The 22,807-nt window shown below is 47.9% G+C and overlaps 1 protein-coding gene across 2 annotated transcripts in view; it reads left to right on the top strand.

Moving 5' to 3' along the window:
• Window positions 1-22,807, top strand: part of EWSR1 (EWS RNA binding protein 1) — a 510,501-nt gene that overhangs the window by 29,973 nt on the left and 457,721 nt on the right. The gene's annotated exons all lie outside the window — the stretch shown is intronic.

The following is a 22,807-nucleotide window of genomic DNA, read 5'->3' as shown; positions in this document are numbered from 1 at the left end:
ATAATTTACTCTCCCTCTCACTACAGTACAGTCTTAGAGCACTATTACCAAACAGAACAAACTATTACTTTTGAGGTGTCTGTTTTTAAAATTCTGTATGTTTTTGCAAGAATTAACCTTCAGGTTTAAACAGACCGGGTGTATCCATTTCTTGCAGGGGCCACTGTGTTCTGGGCAGAAAATCTTTTGGGAGGCGGGGGGGGGGGACTACCCTGCAGACAGGACATTTGTCTGAATTTCGCTCTCTTGCCCACTTACACGTAAATGTTTTCAGTGATAGACTACCCAACCAAAATCTCACAAACCTATTTGGCATGGGGAGGAAAAAATTGTGTCAGAGAAAACTTTAAACTTTGGGCTAAACTTGAACTCCAAGAACTGATTGTAAACAATTGCTTCTCTAGGTTGTCTGACCAAAGTATGAAGGTCCAATATCTGGTTTTAAGTTCAACAGCCTCAGGTTTTCCAATGTTCAGGATTATCCCATAATCTGCTCAGCCCCAATCTCCTGCACCATATTGAGATGTATTGTAATCAAGGGGTTTTAAGGACACCAGTGGTCGTCTTTAGATTACTCAGTGCACCTCTATACTCTGTTAGTTCTGGGGTAGGCCAGATGCATTCCTAAAACATTAAGAGGTTTTAAATGTGCCATATCTGCAATGCGTTTGCTACCCAAGTCTAAAAAAAGCGGAATTAAGGTAGGACTCGTAGGAGCACAAAAGTGATCTAATAGATGTTTTCCTCCACTGTTTAACTTCTGGATATTCGCATACCCCCAGACTTCTGTGCCAAACAAGGCAGCACCAGGTGCTTTGGATCTATATACCTCCAGAGCTGGTGATATGGATCTGGACTGGGTCTGTTCATGCAATCTGAGCCTTTGATCTTTGTATCAAAAGCAGGGTACTTTTTCTAAGATGGGTTGCCCCACTAAGCGGATCAGTCAACTTGACACCTAGATAATCCAAGCAGTTAACTCTTTCAAGAGGTTCATAGCAACTCTCGGTACGATTTTTACCAGGGCCTTTCCCGAAAAACATGTATTTGGTTTGTGACTCATTTCCAGTCCCCTAGAGAAACAAACATTCAAAAACATATTGATTTATATTTTCAAGGCCGGTACAGGTTGTTGATACGAGCAAGGAATAGTCAGCAAAATGTAATTTAGGAATCTTCCTACCATTCCATATAGGAGAATCTTTGTTGCAATCCTGGAGTTTCTTGGCAACATCATTTGTCTATAACCTAAATAAAGTCGATGCCCCTTGTGTGTACCCCACTTAGAATTGGGATCTGCTGTTGATTCTCCTTGTTTTCCCCATTGTTACTAAGCGTAATTATTTTCATGCAGCCTTGTGGTTGGTCAGGTTGACTGGGGTCCCAAGCTCAATTAATACCTTCCACAGAAGCCTTTGAGGAACTAAGTCAAACACCACATGTAGATCTATGAATGCTACGTACAGTTTTTGGTTACCAATCAGAGCATACTTCCAACACAATAATGTGAACCTAAAAACTTGATCTGCTGTACTAGTTTTGGCCTGGAAACCTGCTTGAAAGGACAAGATTAGAAAAGTATCAGTCTATTCTTGCAATTTATCAAGCAGTTGCCTTGCAAATATGTTTTTTTCAAATCATTTAAAGGCTGATTGGCCTATAGTTGGACGGGCTAGAAGCATCCCCCTTTTTTTTTTTTTTTAATTAAAAAAAATAAATAAACGGAATTATCTCTACTCCCCTTCATGTTTCCAGGATCATACCCCCAGCCGCAGTTGTCTTCTATTAACATACAATTCACAAATTGAGGGCTCGGATCGGTATAAATTGCCTGATGCATGGTCGGGGCTCAGCTGCTTTTAGGCAACCAATGGCAGAGTATGTCAGCCATACTAAATACTAGATCAACCTCATTCGTAATATATAAGTATTAAGACCACATTTATGATTTTGGTAGTGTGGCAAAAATGGGGTCGCTTCTTCTGTGTTTAATGTTTTAAAATGATGGACCCATTTCTCTGGTTCAATATAATAAAGATTTTTCTTAACAGTATCTGAGCTACCGTGAGAAAATATATGCCAAAACGCCCTGTTATCATTGGTTCTAACAGTCTGCAACAAGTCTTCCCAATTCATGTTCGCCCATTCCCTCTTGGCCTCATCTTGTGCCGATTTACATCTGTGACGAGCCATAGTGATATTAACACTGTTCATTAACTGCTACTTTTAGTTGTGTTTTTTGCAGTTCTGCACTTAGCATTGTACCACTTATGGTCCTGCAAGGAGTCCGTTATTGTTTGAAACTTTTAAAAATGTGGTTTATAAAGATCTAAATTTGTAACAGGAGTAACCAAGTTTCCTTCAAAGGTAGAGGAAAAAAAATGTATGTACCATTTATAGATTTTTTTTTTTTTTTTTTTTTTAGTGGGATTTCTTATTGGTCAGCACTTGAGGCCAAGAAACCCCTATTGAGTTATTGGCTAATATCGGTTCCAGCATTTCAGTAAGACACTTAGACTGCTCTTTTTTAGAGCATCTCCTTTTTAAGGTTCAAGATAGCGGGTTGTGATCCCTGTCAAAAGAGCTATGATTACCATATTGCTAAATGGCAAACCCTTACATCAAGTAATCTATAGTCTATAATGCTCTGCTATAGCAAATAGCAGCCAGTTATCCGTAAATTCAATCTAATCCCTGCCAGGTTCCTTTAAATCAGTAACCACTCCTTTTGTGATCCAGTGTTTATTGGCACGCTAGGACCCACTAGTCCTAAAACTATCTGGGGCAAAGGTGTATTAGCAGGGACGACGACAGTCGTACCTGGACAGGCCTCTAGGTCAAGGCCACCAAAATTAACAGGAGCTTGCATCATTGATCTTATTATGGTTATTATCCCATGAGTGTCTAGTATCTGTGCATGCATCACACCATTCTTTACCATGGAAATTAGTAACTGCTGTGCGTCATATTCATGCTTCACAAATTCTCTTCATTACAAGCCCCAAGTCTAGCCATAGGTCTGATTACCGGGTTAGTCCCTATAGGAGTTGCATATAGTCAGTTGATCTTTCCCAAGCCACCACGACCTGGGTAATAATAAACTGAATCCCTTCTGGGGGACATGCTGCGTGCCATGATCATCCCTGTCCTTAATCTGGATTTGGGTAACATTACAAATCCTCTGGGCATCCATGGATAGTAACCTTTCAACCAGCCCATAGTTCCTCAAAATTACCTTTACAGCATCATTAATCTTTCCAGGTGATTGGTGCGCACTGCTCGAAAGATGCTGCTCCTAATAATTGAGAGGCATCCCTTCACATGTCTGAGCCAATGAATGGCTTTATTAACAAGGGAGTCCTCGCTTGCCCAGTACCTTGGGGACATAGTCTAAAAAGAACTGTGATGAGGGAATCAGTCGCTGTGGTCTTGCGACCTCATTCAGGTCCTTCTCTGTAATAATGCTGGGGTCATCATGGGTGAACATACCTGGTCCAATCAATCCTGGTAGCTCCCCTGGTCCTGCCCTATCCCGTCCCTATATTGATTTAGGACCCCAGGCACTTCCATAATCACCTTCTTATCCATTCCCTGCCCTGTCCCCTCCCCCCCCCCCCCCCCCTCTTACTGTAGACTAACCCCTTGGGGTTCCTAGTTTGCAAAGGCAAGTTAACAGCTAACCAGGTGCTTGTTGCACCAAATGACCATGATGGAGGAGCAGAGACTGGTTGAGCAATGGAATCTGCCAGAATCTGTTCCATGGGCCTCAAAGTATTTGGGGAGCAACTACCTTACATGTGGACCAGAACTAACTAAAGGGTCCAAACCAAAACCCAATTTTTTCCCATAGGAAATCATTGACTGTTATGTGAAATTTCTTCTAAGTGTCAATTTCTGCAATCTTTAAATATTCATTAAAAATCGTATAATTTCTGTAAACATAATTACTTACCTGCTTTGGATAAAGGTCCCAGTACTGAGTCTAGGCACCCAGTACTGGATTACAAAAGTAACGAGAACATATTATACCTGCAACTTGAATCTTCTTCCATAGGGAATCATTGACTGTTTTCGAAGTGTCAACTTTTAAAATGGCAAAATATTACCTAAAAATCCTAGTAGTAACTAAGTCGACTTTTATCATTTGTTTCTAATTACTGTCCCAGGACTGAATCTAGGATCCAGTCCTGGAATCCTGAAAGTAATCTATTGCAAATAACTTGAAACTTCCATTGAACTCAATGCATTATTGTGGAACCACCCTGATTTAAACACACAATACAACAGCAATGTTTTATCTGAACAAGCAAGGAGGGACAAAATCCTTTCCCCTGAGCAAACTTGCAGAGGAAATCTGACAATGGACAATAATTCACAAAATCAACTTACAAACTGTACATCTACCAGGAGCAGACATTACAGCGGACCAGCTGAGCAGACCGTACAACTGCTCCCACGAATGGCAATTTAAGAACAAAACTGTACAGTATCTGTTCAGAATCTGGGGAACACCAGTAATAGACCTGTTTGCATCAGTGCAGAACAGAAAATGCCAGTTCTGTGTCTGTTTCCACACTACCCATCCAAGGGAAACAGTTCAACACGCAAGAAAGTTATTACTTACCTGACTTACCTCTTAGAGAGTAACATCAACTACTCGAGCATAAAAGTGCACCCTGCTGCCATACTAGCATACACAAGGGGAAAAACATGGTAAAGTTTCTTTACAAGACCAGTATCAACACATTTATTTTTTTTAGAAGGAGCAAAGAGAATTGCACCACCAAGAGCAGCTCCTGTACCCACATGGAGTTTAAATACAGTACTTTCCCAAATGATGGAAAAGCCCTTTGAACCCATGCATACAGCGGACCTCAAGCACATTACTCTAAAACAGCATTTCTCATTGCTATAACATCTCTACGAACAGTAAGTGAACTGCAAGCGTTAACAATACAAGAACCATACTTCCAAATCCACAAGGATAAGGTGAATTTAAAAACTAACCCACATTTTGGCTAAAGGTGGTATCGAAATATCCCTTAAATCGGAACATTCTCCTACCAGTTTTCTTCAAAAACTAAGGGAAAAAGAAGCCTCCATACCCTGGATGTAAGGAGAGCATTATTGTATTTGCTAAAAAACAAAGAAAATTAGAAAAACAATTGTTTGTTGCATACGCAGATACCCACACAGGATCACCTGTCACAAAGGCAACTATTGCAAGATGTATAGTACAAACCATCCAATGATGTTATGCCAATGCCAAAAAAAAGAACAATTCAACCAACCGCTCACTCAAGTAGAAAAAAAGGAGCAACGCTAGCCTTTATGGCCAATGTACCCATTGACTCCATTTGTGCAGCAGCAACATGGGCGTCACCACACACCTTTTACAAAACATTGTGTGGATATACAAATGAATAAAGATGCTCAAATTGGACTAAAGGTGCTTCACCACCTGTTTGCAAGGCCTTCCTTTCACCACAGCTTCCCAAGCACGGGAGAAACCGCTACATTATCTAATGCACAGCATGTGAATCCAGAAAAGGATTCTTGCTGCCAAAAGAAATGGTTTCCTACCAGTAGGAGTAATTTTGCAGCTTGAAGAATTTTCTGGATTCACATGCAACCCACCCGGCCTCCCCTATAAGGAAAACAAACCGGTGGGAAGCACAGGACTTCATCAGTTATAACCATCTCACACAAGAATAAAAACAGAAAAAAAGAATCCGAAGATGGCAACCACGCACGTCGACCTCCAGGATACCGTCTGACGTCACAGGGGACGTATCTGGCACCAAATGGTGTTCGACAGCAAAACAAGGTGGAAAAAAACAAAAACCATTCCAGACCCAATCACTAGTTGGCGGAATAATGCACAGCATGTGAATAGCTGTGGGGGTAAGCAAAGACGCAGAAGCGCATGACACACTTTTCCAAGTGGTGAGGTCTCTGGTCTCCAAACTCGCTCCCTCTCTGAGAAACTAGGTGACCAACATAGCAGCAACTCAAGCGGTGGCTATCATGACGGAGGAGCAGGACAAGTATCTTGGTCACAATTGTCAAGACTGGTGCATGCATGTAGGGTTTGACACCAAAGGTGCACAGCATGTCTTCAGTTCTCATTTTCTTGGCTCTTCTTTGTCTTCTTCTGGATCCATCCAATCTAAGTTCCTGGCATCAGGTGGGTCTCCTAAACGCTCAATTTAGGGGCGTTCAGGGGAGTGACCTGTAGTAGCCAATGGGCTACTTATCTTTAGGGTGACAACACCCCTATATGACCACTTCCTGTGGGAAGTGGGCATAAGTCTGACCCAGTGACCCTACTTCCACCACAGGCCAGGGTGGTGGGACTCTAGTTTTTGTGTTCACATCAGGTAGCCCACCTTAGGGGTGGAGATGCCACCTGGCTAGCTAATTTTCCCACCTGTCCTGGTTCTAAATTGGCCTCTGGGCAGGGGTTGGCACCTCCCAAGAATGGGTAAAGCTGGGGTTGCATATCAAAGGCAGCAGCGCCTTTGAAGCCTCCTACCTTGATATGCTTATTACTTTACCATCCTGCTTGGAGAGGGTTACAACACCTATAGCTTGAGCAGGCATTGTTTCTGCCCTCAGAGCGTGGGATTTCACCTGCAGGGGGTCAGAAACCTTTCTGGTGGCAAGCTGGTCTACACCAGTCAGCCAGTACACTAGAGATCGGTAGGTTTTCAGGAGGGACCTCTAAGGTTCCCTCTGTGTGCATGTATTAAATCAATCCCTGGAATCAGTGTGGGCTTATTACTAGATGTTTGATGGCAACATTTTTAGTTTCAGTGAAGCCGCCATGTAGCTGGGGAACTCATGATCCCCAGTGCCCAGTATTTATACTCCAGATGGCTTCCCTGTTGACTGGCAATGTCCAAGAATTGACATGAACATCACAGGGGCATATCTGCCCATGCAGGTATGTCTTCACATGTAATATAGTGCACCCTGCCTTAGGGCTGTAAGGCCCGCTGTAGGGGTGACTTACTTATATTACATGCAATGTCTGCAGGAATGGAACACATGAGGTGTCTCTCAACCATGTCACGCAGCCTGCAATGTCAGGTTGCACGAGTGTGCTGAGGGCTCCCTTAGGGTGGCACAATACATGCTGGAGACCTGATGGATCCTCTTTAGCCTCCCTTTCCTCGGTACCAGGGTTACTATTTACTAGGGACTTGCAGGGCGTGCTAAAGGTATTGCTAATTGGGGGAATAATTGTACAGTTTAAGGGTAAAGAGATCTCGCACTGGGGATCTGGATAGCAGAACCCAGTGCACTTTTGTAAAAATTGCATCAAATACCAGGCTATAAGGGGCACTTTCCTACAGTCACACATTTTTATTTCATTACCCATAGAATGCATCATCGGGCAGTGGGTCAGTCCATTTCAGCCTTTTGCTGAATTCACTGTGTGGTGGATTTCTGCTGTTTAACAAGGAACACATTCAAAGTAGTTTCCTTCAGTGCAAAGGGCTATTTTGGCAATGTGTGCTTTCAGACCAAAAATATTTTTAGCTTAAGCCAATGTATACTTTTTTGTTTTGGTGAGGCCAGCAGCTCCCACAACAAAGTTTACAGGAACAAGACCAAACCAGCATTGAGAGAGCTAAAAAGCAGTCAGCCAACACAAGAATGTTTGGCTTTGCCTGTTTGGTTTTGTTTGAACCATAACTTGGTGTTCGAGGCATATGAGCTGCAGGTTTACACACTGCATAGATCGCCATCTGGTGTTGGCCCTGTATGTTTGCACTTGTTTTTGTCTTGGAAAGGCTTTGGAAGTCACAAGGTATGTGACTCCTCATGTGGATCATAGTGCGCATGGGCATCGGCTCCATCCTCCGATTGTATTTTTCCGAGATCGGGCTTGGATGTGTTCTCGCGTTCCAGTTCGGAACCGTTAATGGTGTTCTCTTTCGACACGCAATCCTTCCCTTCTCGACTGTATTGTTTCGATCGCGTTTTCCAACCACACGCGACCCTTCAACTTCGAAGTCTTCGGTTTGGGTCGTCGACAAAGGCCTTCGGGCCTACCCGGGCCTCACCTCCGGCTCATGGAAAGGACGCCATTTAAAAAGTGTCCTCGATGTGGGTCGAAGTTTCCCTACACCGACCTACATGAGGTGTGCAACCTCTGCCTCTCACCGGAGCACAAGGCCAGAGACTGTCCAGCTTGTGCCTCCTTCTGCTCCAAAAGACCATCCGGGACCGAGTAGCTCGAAGAACAATGGCACGCTCGTCATCTTCGATCCCCGATGACATCTTTCAAGAGGGTGTATATGTTCCGGAGCAGGGTCGAGTCGAGGAAGCAATCGTCAGCGCCTCCGAAGCAGATGATTCTGATGTCGAAGACATCACTCCAGCTCAAAGGGCCGTGAGTACAGACGTCGACCCCCGACCCACCCCCACCCCACCCTCGACACTGTCAAAAAAGGCATCGGTTCCACCTCCACCTTCGGGTCCAGGTGCACGCCGAGACACTGCTTCCCGTGCCCTGCCTTATGGCCCGGTAAAGAAGCCGATTAAGCCCTTGGGCGACTCGGGCTGGAGTCTGCCTACCCCCGGTACAGACAAGCCAACTCCGGCACCGAAGGAAAAGGCGTCCTCTACCTCATCCACGCCGACCACTACTCTGCGTTGAAGCCTAGCGGCAGTTCCTCAGCATCGACCACACCCTTGGAGCCGACAAAAAAACACCCACCAAAAGGCCCCGATTCTTCCAAACCAAAGACCTCGGAGCCGAAAAAACAGCAATCGGTTCCCAGTGATAGACCCTGCAAAACTACACGGTTCCAAGCCTCGAACCGCTACCGAGTCGACGCCCAAACAAACTTACGGCACCGAAGCCCTCGACTCCGAAGGATCTTTCTTCCACAGATTAACTGTTTCTTCCAGATCCTACCCAAAAGACTTTAATGAAGGATCCTAAGACTGGTCATTTAATGCTCAGCATCAAGAAAAGACCACTGGAAATGCCTGCACCGCCACCAAAGAAGAGACTTTGCTGCCTCTCCATTGAGGATTCCTTCTCCTCCTCTTCCCCCTCACCCCCCCCCCCCCAACCACGCCACTCTCCCACACCATCATCAACCCCAATAGATGATAATGATAACACCTCATATGATGCGGGGGGGGGTGGGGACCCTACCCCCACTTGCTCCCCTGACCCATGGGATGATTACAGTTTCCCAGATGCCTCTTACACTCCACAGGATGACCTTTATCCCTCCAGGCCTCCCCCGAGGACAATATCTGATTCAACCAGCTCCTCCACAGAGCCCTGCATACAGACCCAGTAGAGGAGGATTTTCTTATGGACACCTTTTGCTACCACACAAAGGTCCACCTCACCACTGCCCATTCTTAAAGGGGTCATTAAGCATGCATCAGATCTTTAAAGACCCTGTCAGGGCTCGGGTCATCAACCCATATATATAAAAGAAATATAAAGCTGCCCCTACTGACCCAGTATACATTAAGGGCCCTCCACCACTAGATTCCCTAGTTGTCTCTAATGCCAGAAAGAGAGCAAATTCCCAAACGTCAGGTGACGCACCACCACCAGACAAGGAATCCAAACACCTAGACACGTCTGGCAAACGCACAGCGTCACAGGCTGCAAATATTTGGCGCATTGCTAATATACAAGCGCTCCTAGCCAGGTATGACAGGGCACATTATGACGAGCTTGAGTCCATAATGCAGCACCTCCTTGACAAATAGAAAAACAGGGCTAATGAACTCACCCAGGACCACTTCCACGTGGTCACACTCCAGAAGGTCCTCACTCTGCTTTCACAAGGCGACTTCCTTGCTACTCTAGACCTCAAGGACTCCTATTTCCACATTCCCGTTCCCAGCGCTCACAGAAAATACCTCAGATTCGTGGTGGACAGTCCACACTATAAATTCAAAGTACTCCCATTTGGAGTCCCCACGGCACTAAGTGTTTACCAAGTGCCTAGCAGTGGTGGCAGCACACCTAAGAAGACAACAGATACATGTCTTCCCATATCTAGATGATTGGCTTATAAAAGCCAACTCATACAATCACGATGTACAACACACTCACGCCACCATCCGACAACTTCACGACCTGGGGTTCACAATAAATCACGCAAAGTCCCAGCTGCAGCTGTCTCACACCCAACAATATCTTGGTGCCACAATAAACACCAAGCATTGGCATAGCCAATAGATCTTGCCTTTGGGACCTTATAAGTGTTTAGCCATGCAACAGTTGCATAACTAAACACTTATAAGGTCCCAAAAGCGAGACCTATTGTCTATGCCAAGCGGCCGTGTGGCAGCAAAAGTGAAAGTGATCGCGATCAAAGTACATCAAAGCGGCCGTGAAAGTAATTGCGGTAAAAGTGGCGCCTGCGCACATGCACTGTAGCTCTAGGCTGGCCCGGTAGCACTTTTTGGAGCCCTCTCAATAAGTCTCGCCAGACCAGCGCATGCGCTGGATCAGGCGAGACCTAACAAGAATAAACACCAAGAGCGCTCGCCTTCCCCGGTCCTGCCCGGATAGCGAGCATGCAAGCTCTTCTAACCAGATTCCAACCGCAACACACCTCCAGCTCGAGTGTTCATGCAACTCCTAGGGATGATGGCCTCCTTGCATATTCATAGTGCCTCATGCAAAACTCCAGATGCGTACTCTCCAAGAGTGCTTAGCACGCCAGTGGAACCAAGATCAAGGTCAGCTAACAGATCTGGTGTTGGTAGACAGTCGTACCCATCGCTCTCTTCAATGGTGGAACACCAAGAACCTTTCCAAAGGGCGACCGTTCCTCGAGCCAGTTCCTCAAATAGTCATGACAGTGGACGCATCGCTCTCCGGCTCGGGAGCTCACCTACTACATCACACCATACAGGGCAGGTGGACACCTCAACAAAAGTTACTCCACATCAACCACCTGGAGTTACTAGCCATATTCCTAGCCTTAAAAGCGTTTCAAAAACAAATATCGGGTCAGAGTGTCTTAGTCCGCACTGACAACATGACAGCCATGTATTATATCCAAAAACAAGGCGGGACACACTCTCTGCTGCTCTCTCAGCTCGCACAGAGCATGTGGAGGAGGGCTATACCTCAGAAATTTTTTCTCCTATCCCAACATGTCCCAGGAGTCAAAAACACAATCGCCGATCTCTTGAGCCGTCAAACACAACACATCCATGAGTGGGAACTTTATCCACAAGTTCTTCAACCGTTTTTTCAGATGTGGGGGCAGCCACACATAGACCTGTTCGCCACCCAACAAAACGCCAAATGCCCAAACTTCGCCACCAGGTATCCTCACCCATTGTCCAAAGGCAATGCGATATGGATGAATTGGTCAGGCAGATTTGCGTACGCTTTTCTGCCTCTCCCACTCATTCCGCTGGTGGTGCTAAAGAACGGTGGTGAATTAAACCCAGATCAGTTGACTGGGGGTGAGTGCTTGGAATGTTCAACACACCGTCCATCATTTCCTTTGGTTTTGCTTTGTTCGCCATAAGTTGGCAGGGTATGCTCAGACGTGAGTCCCTTGCTCACTTTGTCACTGGATTCAAGCAAGCCTGGCTGAAGACGGCTGAAATGCCAGAAACCGGTCCTAGGAAGCTTGTTTCCGGTCCAGGGAAGACGTGGCTTGGCAGTTCGGGCTGGACTGTTCCCATGAGGCACAGGGTCAGACTGATTTGCATATGGCCATGTCTGAACTGGGGTGGCAGAGTGGGCTAAAGAACGGTGGTGGATTAAACCCAGATCAGTTGACTGGGGGTGAGTGCTTGGAATGTTCAACACACGGTCCATCATTTCCTTTGGTTTTGCTTTGTTCGCCATAAGTTGGCAGGGTATGCTCAGACGTGAGTCCCTTGCTCACTTTGTCACTGGATTCAAGCAAGCCTGGCTGAAGACGGCTGAAATGCCAGAAACCGGTCCTAGGAAGCTTGTGTTCGAGGCATATGAGCTGCAGATTGTACACTTAGCATAGGTCGCCATCTGGTGTTGGGCCCGGATGTTTGCAGTTTGTTTTTCTTCATGGACAGTCTTTGGAAGTCACGAGTTTGGTGACTCCTCCTTCGGTCCGTACTGCGCATGGGCTTCGGCTCCATCCTCAGATTGTTTTTTTCCGCCATCGGGCTCGGATGTGATACTTCGTGCTCCGGCTTCGAACTTCTACGGTTCCAGCCTCGACGGAAAATCCTCGATTCTTCGAGTTCCTTCATCATCTTCATCTCTCGAAGCGGCACTTTTCTCCATCCCGTACATTGACACCGGCCTTCGGGCCCTCCGCGACTCCGGTCCCGGCCGATGGAAAGGACTCCGTTCAAAAAGTGCCCAAAATGTGGGTCTAAATTTCCCCACACCGACCTCCATCAGGTGTGTAACCTTTGCCTCTCTCCGGAACACGAGGCTAGAGACTGCCCCGCCTGCAAGTCTTTTCGATCGAAGAAGACCATCCAAGATCGAAGAGCTCGACGCACCATGGCGCACTCATCCTCGGCAGCTCCACCGGACATCTTCGGAGACGACGCCGAAGCTTCGGGGCAAACACACACCGAGCAGGAGGAAGACGTCGTCAGCGCTTCCGAGGCCGACGACTCCGACGTGGAGGACGTTACACCAGCGCAGCGGGCCGTGAGTACTATGCCCCCTCCCACCCCCGCGCCGAAAACCAAAGAGACTCGGGTTACTCCCTCGCCTGCCGGCCTGGGCAAAACCAAAACCAAAACTTCGATCACCCCACCTTCGGGCCCGGTGTCGAAGCACCCAAAGTCTCATGGCAGCTCGGGATCGAGCCAGCCGACACCCGGTGCCGAAAACTGCAAAATCCAGCTCGACTCCGAAACCACCGGTGCCGAAGCCTGGACACTCGGTGCCGACCAAACACAAACACAAATCTGTCGGCAACGACGCTCCGGCGCCGAAACATCATTCGACGCCGAAACACCCGGAGACCTCAAAAAAGCATGGCGCACACAGACCATCGAAACCCCCGGTTCCGAAATCACCGGTGCCGACAGACGACTCGACACCGTTGGCTCTGTTTACACCAGACCCTTTACAAAAGACTTTGTCCAAAGATCCAAAGACTGGGCTTTTGACTTTAACTACCAAGAAAAGACGCCTTGATGCTCCGGCTCCTCCTCCTCCACCCAAAAGGAAGGACTCTGCTACTTCTCCCCTCAGAGTGCCCTCCCCACCACCGCCTCCCCTACCCACACCTCCTCCACCGCCTCCACCTCACAGGTCTCCGCCACCTTTACCTCACTACGATCCGGCCCCATCCCCAGATCCAGATGATGGGGATCCGGACAATTACCCGGCGGACCCCCCAATGGATCCCACTCCACCAGGGACCCCAGATCCATGGGAGGATTACAATAACCCTGATATACCCAATGTACCTCAGGACGACCTATACCCATCAAGGCCGTCTCCTCCAGAGGACTCCTTAGGGTTTCATCATTTAGTGCAGAGAGCAGCACACTACCATGGGGTGGACATGCACAGTGAACCAGTAGAAGAAGACTTCCTACTGGATACATTTGATATACAAGACAAATCTACTTCCATTTTACCCATGCTTAAGGGTGTCACCAAGCACGCTACAGAGGTGTTCAAAGACCCTGTCAGAGCCAGAGTACTGAACCCTAGAATAGAGAAGAAGTACAAGGCGGCACCCACAGACCCTGCTTACATCAAGGGCCCTGCTCCCCTAGATTCCCTAGTTGTCTCCACAGCTAGAAAGCGGGCTAACTCCCAATCCTCAGGAGATGCCCCACCGCCAGACAAAGAATCTAAACTTCTGGACGCGTCTGGTAAACGCACCGCCTCCCAAGCTGCAAACATGTGGCGCATTGCAAACACACAAGCACTGCTTGCGCGATATGATAGAGCACACTATGACGAACTAGAGGCTCTTATGCAGCACCTTCCAGAAAAATACAAGCACAAGGCTCATGACCTTATACAGGAGGGTAAACTAATCACAAACACCTCCATTAAGTGTGCCCTCGATGCAGCCGACACTGCTTCTAGGGCCATAAATACCAGTGTCCTGCTTCGCCGCCACGCCTGGCTCAGGATCTCAGGGTTCAAACCAGAAGTCCAGGCATCCATACTCAATCACCCCTTTGACCAGGAAACACTCTTTGGGCCAAAGGTAGACGAAGCGCTCAAAGATGAAGAAAGACACAGACACAGCAAAGTCTATGGGGGCACTCCAAACACAAGCCTCCAAACGTTCCTTTCGATGCTCGTCCTTTCGTGGCACAGGTAGAGGCTCCTCCACCGATAACGCCTCTTCCTCCTACAAGTCCCCTCCTCAAAATACCTTTTCAAAGGGCAATCAGAGAGGTGGTTACAGGGGTAACAACAATAAGGGCAGGGGCAAAACCAACAACACCCGTTCTGCCACCCCCCCCGCACAATGACTCCCCTCCGCTCCCCCCAGACCATTCCACTCCGGTCGGGGGCAGACTACAAAACTTTATCCACGTATGGGAGTCCATAACATCGGACAAATGGGTGACCCAAATTATTCGGTCTGGGTACTGTCTAGAGCTAACATCTACCCCACCCAATATCCCACCAAGGCACCGTCCAATGTCTCAAGAACATTCCACACTGCTCAAACAAGAGGTACTTTCACTCCTGCAAAAACATGCTATAGAGCAGGTCCCCGTCAACCAATGAAATCTAGGGGTCTACTCTCTATATTTCTTAATACCAAAGAGAGACGAGACCCTCAGACCCATTCTGGACCTCCGGCCTCTAAATGCCTACATACACTCAGACCATTTTCACATGGTCACTCTACAACAAGTCCTCCCACTCCTCTGCCAGGGAGACTTTCTCACAACCTTGGATCTGAAAGACGCATACTTTCACATTCCAATACACCCCTCTCACAGGAAATACCTCAGGTTCGTGGTGGACGGGCAACATTACCAATTCACGGTTCTCCCCTTCGGGGTCACCACCGCACCACGGGTGTTTACCAAATGCCTAGCAGTAGTAGCAGCACACCTCAGACGTCAACATATTCACGTCTTCCCTTACCTAGACGACTGGCTAATAAAAGCCGCGTCCTACGACCAATGTGTGCAGCATACAAACAGCACCATCCAACTGCTCCACCAGCTAGGCTTCACGGTGAACTACCAAAAGTCCCACCTCATACCATCTCACACAAAGCAATACCTCGGGGCCACTATAGACACCTCCAAGGGTATTGCCTATCCAAACTCAGCCAGAATCACAAGCATTCAAGCCTTACGCAAAACATTCCTTCCTCAGCACTCTCTTCCAGCAAGAGTGTTTATGAAGCTCATAGGAATGATGGCGTCTTGCATTTTCATAGTGCCCCATGCAAGACTCCACATGCGTCCACTTCAAGAGTGCCTAGCACAACAGTGGAACCAGGCCCAGTGTCAGCTGACGGATCTGGTGTTGGTGGACGGCCGCACACATCACTCTCTGCAGTGGTGGAACACCACAAACCTTTCCAAAGGGCGGCCGTTCCTGGACCCGGTTCCTCAAGTGACTCTAACAGCGGACGCATCGCTCTCCGGCTGGGGAGCGCACCTTCTACACCTCACCATGCAAGGTCTATGGACGCCACAGCAAAAATCGCTCCACATCAACCATCTGGAGCTCTTGGCGATCTTTCTAGCCCTAAAATCTTTCCAAAAACAGATTTCGGGCAAAGCAGTCCTCATTCGCACAGACAATATGACTGCAATGTATTATATCCAAAAACAGGGGGGGACACACTCTCCCCAGCTCTCCCGCTTAGCCCAGAGCATATGGAGATGGGCAATTCCTCAAAACATCTTTCTCCTGGCACAGCATGTTCCAGGCGTACAAAACACCATGGCAGATCTGCTCAGCAGACAAACGCAACAAATACACGAATGGGAACTGCATCCACAAGTTCTTCACCCATTCTTCCAAGAGTGGGGGCATCCTCAGATAGACCTCTTCGCCACCCACGAAAACAAAAAATGCCCAAGCTTCGCCGCCAGATACCCACACCCATTGTCCAAGGGCAATGCGATATGGATGAACTGGTCAGGCAGATTTGCATACGCCTTTCCACCTCTCCCACTAATTCCATTAGTGGTCAGGAAGCTACAACAGCACTCACTCACACTCATTCTGGTAGCTCCGACGTGGGCCAGGCAGCCGTGGTACACCACGCTACTACAACTGTCAGTGGTACCACATCAAAAACTGCATCTATCCCCATGCCTCCTAACCCAGAACCATGGAGAAATCAGGCACCCGGACCCAGCTCAGCTCAACCTGGCGATCTGGCTCCTGAAATCTTAGAATTTGGGTACCTTAACCTTCCCCCTGACGGCATGAATATTATCAAGGAAGCCAGACGTCCTACCACTCGAGCATGCTATGCCGCAAAGTGGAAAAGATTTGTAATTTACTGCCGTAACAATACAATCAACCCTCTAGATGCATCCATACAGCACATCATATGCTATCTACTCCATCTTCACAGGTGTAACCTGGCATATTCATCCATACGCCTACACCTAGCAGCGATCGCTGCTTATCTACAAAACAGGCAGCATTTATCACTCTTCAGAGTGCCCGCTATTAAAGCCTTCATGGAAGGCCTTAAACGAGTAATTCCTCCCAGGGCACCACCTTCCCCTGTATGGAATCTAAATTTAGTTCTTACACGACTAATGGGTCCGCCCTTCGAACCAATGCACAAATGTGAGCTACAGTTTCTCACCTGGAAAACAGCTTTCCTTGTAGCTATCACTTCCCTTAGAAGGGTTGGTGAAATACAAGCGTTCACCATACAGGAACCCTACATACAAATGCATCACAGCAAGGTCATACTTCGCACAAATCCGAAGTTTCTGCCCAAAGTCATTTCCCCCTTCCACCTCAATCAATCAGTGGAATTACCTGTCTTCTTCTCGCAACCCCAATCTGTTGCAGAAAGGGCCTTACACACACTTGATGTAAAAAGGGCGTTACTATACTACATACAAAGAACGCAACCCTTCAGGAAGACTAAACAATTGTTCGTTTCCTTCTCTCCACCACATAAAGGCAACCCCATTTCAAAATCAGGGATAGCTAGGTGGATTGTAAAATGCATACAAATTTGCTATCAAAAGGCAAAGAGAACATTATCTGTTCCCCCTAAAGCCCACTCTACAAGAAAGTTAGGGGCTTCTATGGCTTTTCTAGGGAATATACCCTTAGATGACATCTGCAAGGCAGCCACATGGTCTACACCGCACACCTTCACAAAACACTACTGTGTAGATGTGCATTCCAAGCAGCAAGCTAGGGTGGGCCAGGCTGTACTAAAGACACTTTTTCAAACAGCTGCAACGGATACCGGTGGTCGCCGCTAAGGTTGGGTACTGCTATATAATCTATGCTAAGTGTACAATCTGCAGCTCATATGCCTCGAACGGAATATGCTACTTACCAGTATGCATCTGTTCTTGGCATGTAGAGCTGCAGAGTTGTACACGCCCACCCGCCTCCCCGGCTACCTGTATCCGTTCCAGTACATCTTATTTAGATTCAACACATGGGTTTCTCACTGTTATTACTACGCTCCATCATTTCCCTGTTGGCGAAAAACAATCTGAGGATGGAGCCGAAGCCCATGCGCAGTACGGACCGAAGGAGGAGTCACCAAACTCGTGACTTCCAAAGACTGTCCAAGAAGAAAAACAAACTGCAAACATCCGGGCCCAACACCAGATGGCGACCTATGCTAAGTGTACAACTCTGCAGCTCTACATGCCAAGAACAGATGCATACTGGTAAGTAGCATATTCCTTCCGGTCCAGGGAAGACATGGCTTGGCAGTTCGGGCTGGACTGTTCCCATGAGGCACAGGGTCAGACTGATTTGCATATGGCCATGTCTGAACTGGGGTGGCAGAGTGGGCTAAAGAACGGTGGTGGATTAAACCCAGATCAGTTGACTGGGGGTGAGTGCTTGCAATGTTCAACACACCGTCCATCATTTCCTTTGGTTTTGCTTTGTTCGCCATAAGATGGCAGGGTATGCTCAGACGTGAGTCCCTTGCTCACTTTGTCACTGGATTCAAGCAAGCCTGGCTGAAGACGGCTGAAATGCCAGAAACCGGTCCTAGGAAGCTTGTTTCCGGTCCAGGGAAGACATGGCTTGGCAGTTCGGGCTGGACTGTTCCCATGAGGCACAGGGTCAGACTGATTTGCATATGGCCATGTCTGAACTGGGGTTGCAGAGTGGGCTAAAGAACGGTGGTGGATTAAACCCAGATCAGTTGACTGGGGGTGAGTGCTTGGAATGTTCAACACACCGTCCATCATTTCCTTTGGTTTTGCCTTGGTGCGCAAACTAAAACAACGCTCATCCTAGTTGCTCCAACTTGGGCCAGACAGACATGGTACACCACACTGCTGGAGCTCAGTAGTTCCGCACCAAAAACTACACCTCTCCACGCCTCTTAACCCAGAATCATGGAGAGATCCAACACCCGGACACAGCTCAGCTCAACCTAGCGATCTGGCTCCTGAAGTCCTAGAATTCGGTTACCTTAACCTTCCTCCTGACTGTATGAACGACACTAATCCCCTAGATGTGTCTATCCAACACATCACAGGCTACTTACTACACCTCCAAAGATGCAACCTAGCCTATACGTCTATCAGACTGCATCTTGCTGCCATTGCATATCTACAAAATAGACCGCATCTCTCACTTTTCAGAGTATCTGCCATAACAGCCTATGGAAGGACTCAAAAGAATAACCCCCCCCCCCCCCCTCCCTCCCTCCACCAGAGTACCACCTTCTCCTGTGTGGAATTTAAACCTCGTTCTCAAGACTAATGGGGTCCCCATTTGAACCTCTACATAAATGTGAGCTACAATTCTTAACATGGAAAACTGCTTTCCTCGTAGCCATTACTTCTCTACGAAAGGTTGGTGAACTACAAGCACTAACCATTCAAGAACCCTTTCTGCAGACGCATCTGAAGTTGTTCTCCGCACTAATCCAAAACTCCTCCCTAAAGTCATTTCTCCCTTCCACCTCTTCACACCTTAGATGTCAAGAGAGCACTACTATACTACATAGAGAGAACAAAACCTTTTTGTAAGACCAAAAAACTATTTGTGTCTGTCTCACCACCACACAAGGGCAACCCCATATCAAAATCTGGGATAGCTAGATGGATTGTCAAATGCATACAGATTGTTACCACAAGGCAAAACGTACATTATCTGTTCCTCCTAAAGCCCACTCTACACGAAAGATAGGGGCTTCAATGGCATTTTTAGGGAACATTCCTTTAGATGATATCTGCAGAGCAGCTACATGGTCTACACCGCACACGTTCACAAAACACTATTGTGTTGATGTGCAAACTAAACAACAAGCTAGTGTGGGCCAGGCTGTACTCAACTCTATTTAAAACTACTGCAACAGATACTTGTGGTCGCCGCTAGGACGGAATACTGCTTTACAATCTATGCACAGTGTAATCTGCAGCTCATATGCCTCTAACAAAATATGCTACTTACCAGTATGCATCTGTTCTTGGCATGTAGAGCTGCAGATCTACACCCGCCACCCCGGCTACATTTATCTGTTCCAGTATTATCTTATTTAGATAAACCACACATGGGCATCTTTTCTGTTTTCTTCCTAAGCGCCATCATTTCCCTGCTGGCGAAAAACAATCTGAGGATGGAGCTGATGCCCATGCGCACTATGATCCAAAGGAGGAGTCACATACCTCGTGACTTCCAAAGACTTTCCAAGACAAAAACAAGTGCAACATCCGGCCCAACACCAGATGGCGATCTATGCATAGTGTGTAGATCTGCAGCTCTACATGCCAAGAACAGATTGTGAGAAAGTGCCATCTTTCTTGCATGGTATGCCCCCACTTTTTGCTGAATGTACTTTGACTGAGTGTCCCCTGGACTCCTGCCAATCAGGTGCCCGGGGCTTATGTTCCTTCCCTAAACCAAACCCAAATTGGCAAACCCTGGCCACATGTCAGCCCCTGGTAAATGGTACCCTAGGTACCCAGGGCCCTGTGACCAGGGAAGGCCTCTAAGGGCTGCAGCACTCCATGTGCCACCCTTAGAGGCCCTGTACCCTTACACACACACACTGCCTTTGCAGGCTGAGTGTTTGGGTGCAAGACAAAAACCAAGTCGACATGGCACACATCCCTGTGTGCCATGCCCATCACCTACACTGCCATGGCATACATCAGTCACCCCTCTAGCTGGGTGCCTTATGCCAATGGTGTGGGCGCAGGAGCCCTGTGCCCCTACAGTACCCAAGTCCATTCCTGGGCACTGTAAGTGCAGTGCTGCCATTTAAGAGCACATGGTGCTGAGGGCTCGTCAAACACGAGCTCCACAGCACCATAATGGCAACACTAAAGACTGGCAAGTTTGGTATCAAACTTCTCAGCACATTAAACCCACACTGATGCCAGTGTGGGATTTAATGTTCCAAGCACCCCAGAGGGCATCTTAGAGGTTCCCCCTTTAACCTAACCTTCAATCCACGTCTGCTCTGAGGCTGCCTAGGCTGCCACCCAGCAGACATGTTGCTGGACCTCTGGGTAGGAGAGCCCCTGCTCTCCTGGGCCTGCAACAATGCACATCCTGGGCAAGGTGCTAAATCTCCTCCCCCAGGATGGGCAGGGGTAAGCTTCAAAGGCATGCCGCCTCTGTGAGCTTCCCCAGCCCCCTGCAACCCCCACTCTGGCGGGAAGCTTTGGTAGGAAACCCCAAATAAGGACGGGGGATGTGCCAGCCTGCCAACCCCACCCCTCAGGTGGGGGAGGCGAGGTGAGGTGAAGGACATCTCCGGGCTCTCGCCATCTTGAAGATGGGAGCCCTACCCTATCGGGACTAGGCTACTGCCCCCCCTCCCACAGGCGAGAGGCAGGATAGGGGGTGTACCCACCCCAAGACAGGGACACATCGGTCCCTGCCCTTCACCTACCTGTAACGCCCCGAAATCTAGTATGTAGGGGCACCCTGAACCTTCCTTCCCCAGGTTCCAGATTCGAAACTACAAAGAGCAAGAAGAAAGATCTGCCCTGCAGCTGCTGAAAAGAGGAAGACACCAACTGCTTTGGCCCCAGCCCTACCGGCCTGTCGACCCTCGGACCTGCTCCTGCTCCAACCCGGCACCTCTTGTGGCCAGCAACCTCACAAACCCCGGAGGACCTGGCTACCTTTTGGCTCTAAGCCCCTGGGACTCCCATGAGTAGAGGCTCTACTCAAAAACCTAACTCTAATCCCTGGCAGCTGCCCGGGACCGCGAACCCAGCACACTCTGCATCAGCCAAGCCTGGCCAGTGCCGGAGTGAACAAAGACCCGGAGGACGACCCCACGGCGACTGTGACCCCGAGTCCGGCACCCAAGGACCTCCCTCGACACTCCTGAAGAAGCCTGTAGCCTCAGAGCAAGGTGCCCCCCCCAACCGCGATGTACAGAGGGTAAGATTTCCCGACCAAAAGGCACCCCTGCACGCGGCGCCCTACGACCCCCTGTGCCTAATCCCGGGGTACTTGCCTATCCTCCAACTACCCAACTTACCTCTCGAAGTGGGGGTGGCACCTGAAGAGTCCTCGTCCCCGAGCTTGCAGTCTTTTTCTAAACCGGAGATTTCCAATTGAAATCAATTGAGCGCCCGATGGCTCAAAAGCGCTCTGCACCCAGCCGCCCGAGTGGCCCTGGCAGTGAAAACTCTACACCTACCCACTTCCCCACTTGCCCTGAGTAAGTGACCAGGAGCTCGGCTCCCACAGCCGCGTGGCTTGCCAGTCAGCAGCCACCAACCAAGGCCCCCCTATCCCTCATAGGATAACATTGGGCCTAACTCTCTCTGCACCCGGCTGCCCTAGAGCCGCTGAGGGTGAACCAACTTTGCCTACCTGACCCTGGGGGACCCCTGAGTCTATGCCCAGAACCTCAACTCTGCCAGTCGAGTACTTACCCTTAAACCGCATAGGGTAACATGGACTGGCTTTTTCCTGAAATTTCTTCTAAAAGTGTGGACTTTTCAAATCTTAAAATATTCACCAAAAGTCAGCCGAGTAACGAAAACTAAATTACTCACTTGCTCTTAGGTGAGCTCCCAGTGCTGGATCTTGGTGCCCAGCACTGACTCTGAAAAATACTTACAACTGTACTTACCCTTAACTCCATTTTCTTCCATAGGAATCCATTGACTGTTCTTCTGTGAAATTTCTTCTAAGTGTCGATTTCTGCAATCTTTAAATATTCTTCAAAAATCGTATAATATCTGAAAACGTAATTACTTGCCTGTTTTGGATAAAGGTCCCATTACTGAGTCTAGGCACCCAGTACTGGATTACAAAAGTAACGAGAACCTACTGTACCTGTAACCTGAATTTTCTTCCATAGGGAATCATTGCAATATTTTGTAAGTGTCAACTTTTAAAATAGCTAAATATTGTTTAAAAATCATTACAGTAATTAAGTCGACTTTCATCACTTGATTCTGAGTACTAACCCAGGACTGAATCTAGGATCCAGTCCTGGAATTCCAAAAGTAATCTAAAAAGTAATCTGTTGCAAATAACCTGAATTTACCATTGAGCTCAATGCATCGTTGTGTTTAAAAAAAATAGTTGCCTACTGCACCCACTTGTAACTGTTTACAAAAGTTTATTGTATTTATATGAAACATCTCATGATGAGAGTATATTTTAAATCCAAGTGTTGGTTCTAAAATAAAACTAGCATAC

The sequence above is a fragment of the Triturus cristatus genome, chromosome 11, assembly GCF_964204655.1.
Source record: "Triturus cristatus chromosome 11, aTriCri1.1, whole genome shotgun sequence".
Lineage (NCBI taxonomy): Eukaryota > Metazoa > Chordata > Amphibia > Caudata > Salamandridae > Triturus > Triturus cristatus.
This window is presented reverse-complemented; position numbering and strand designations above follow the sequence as displayed.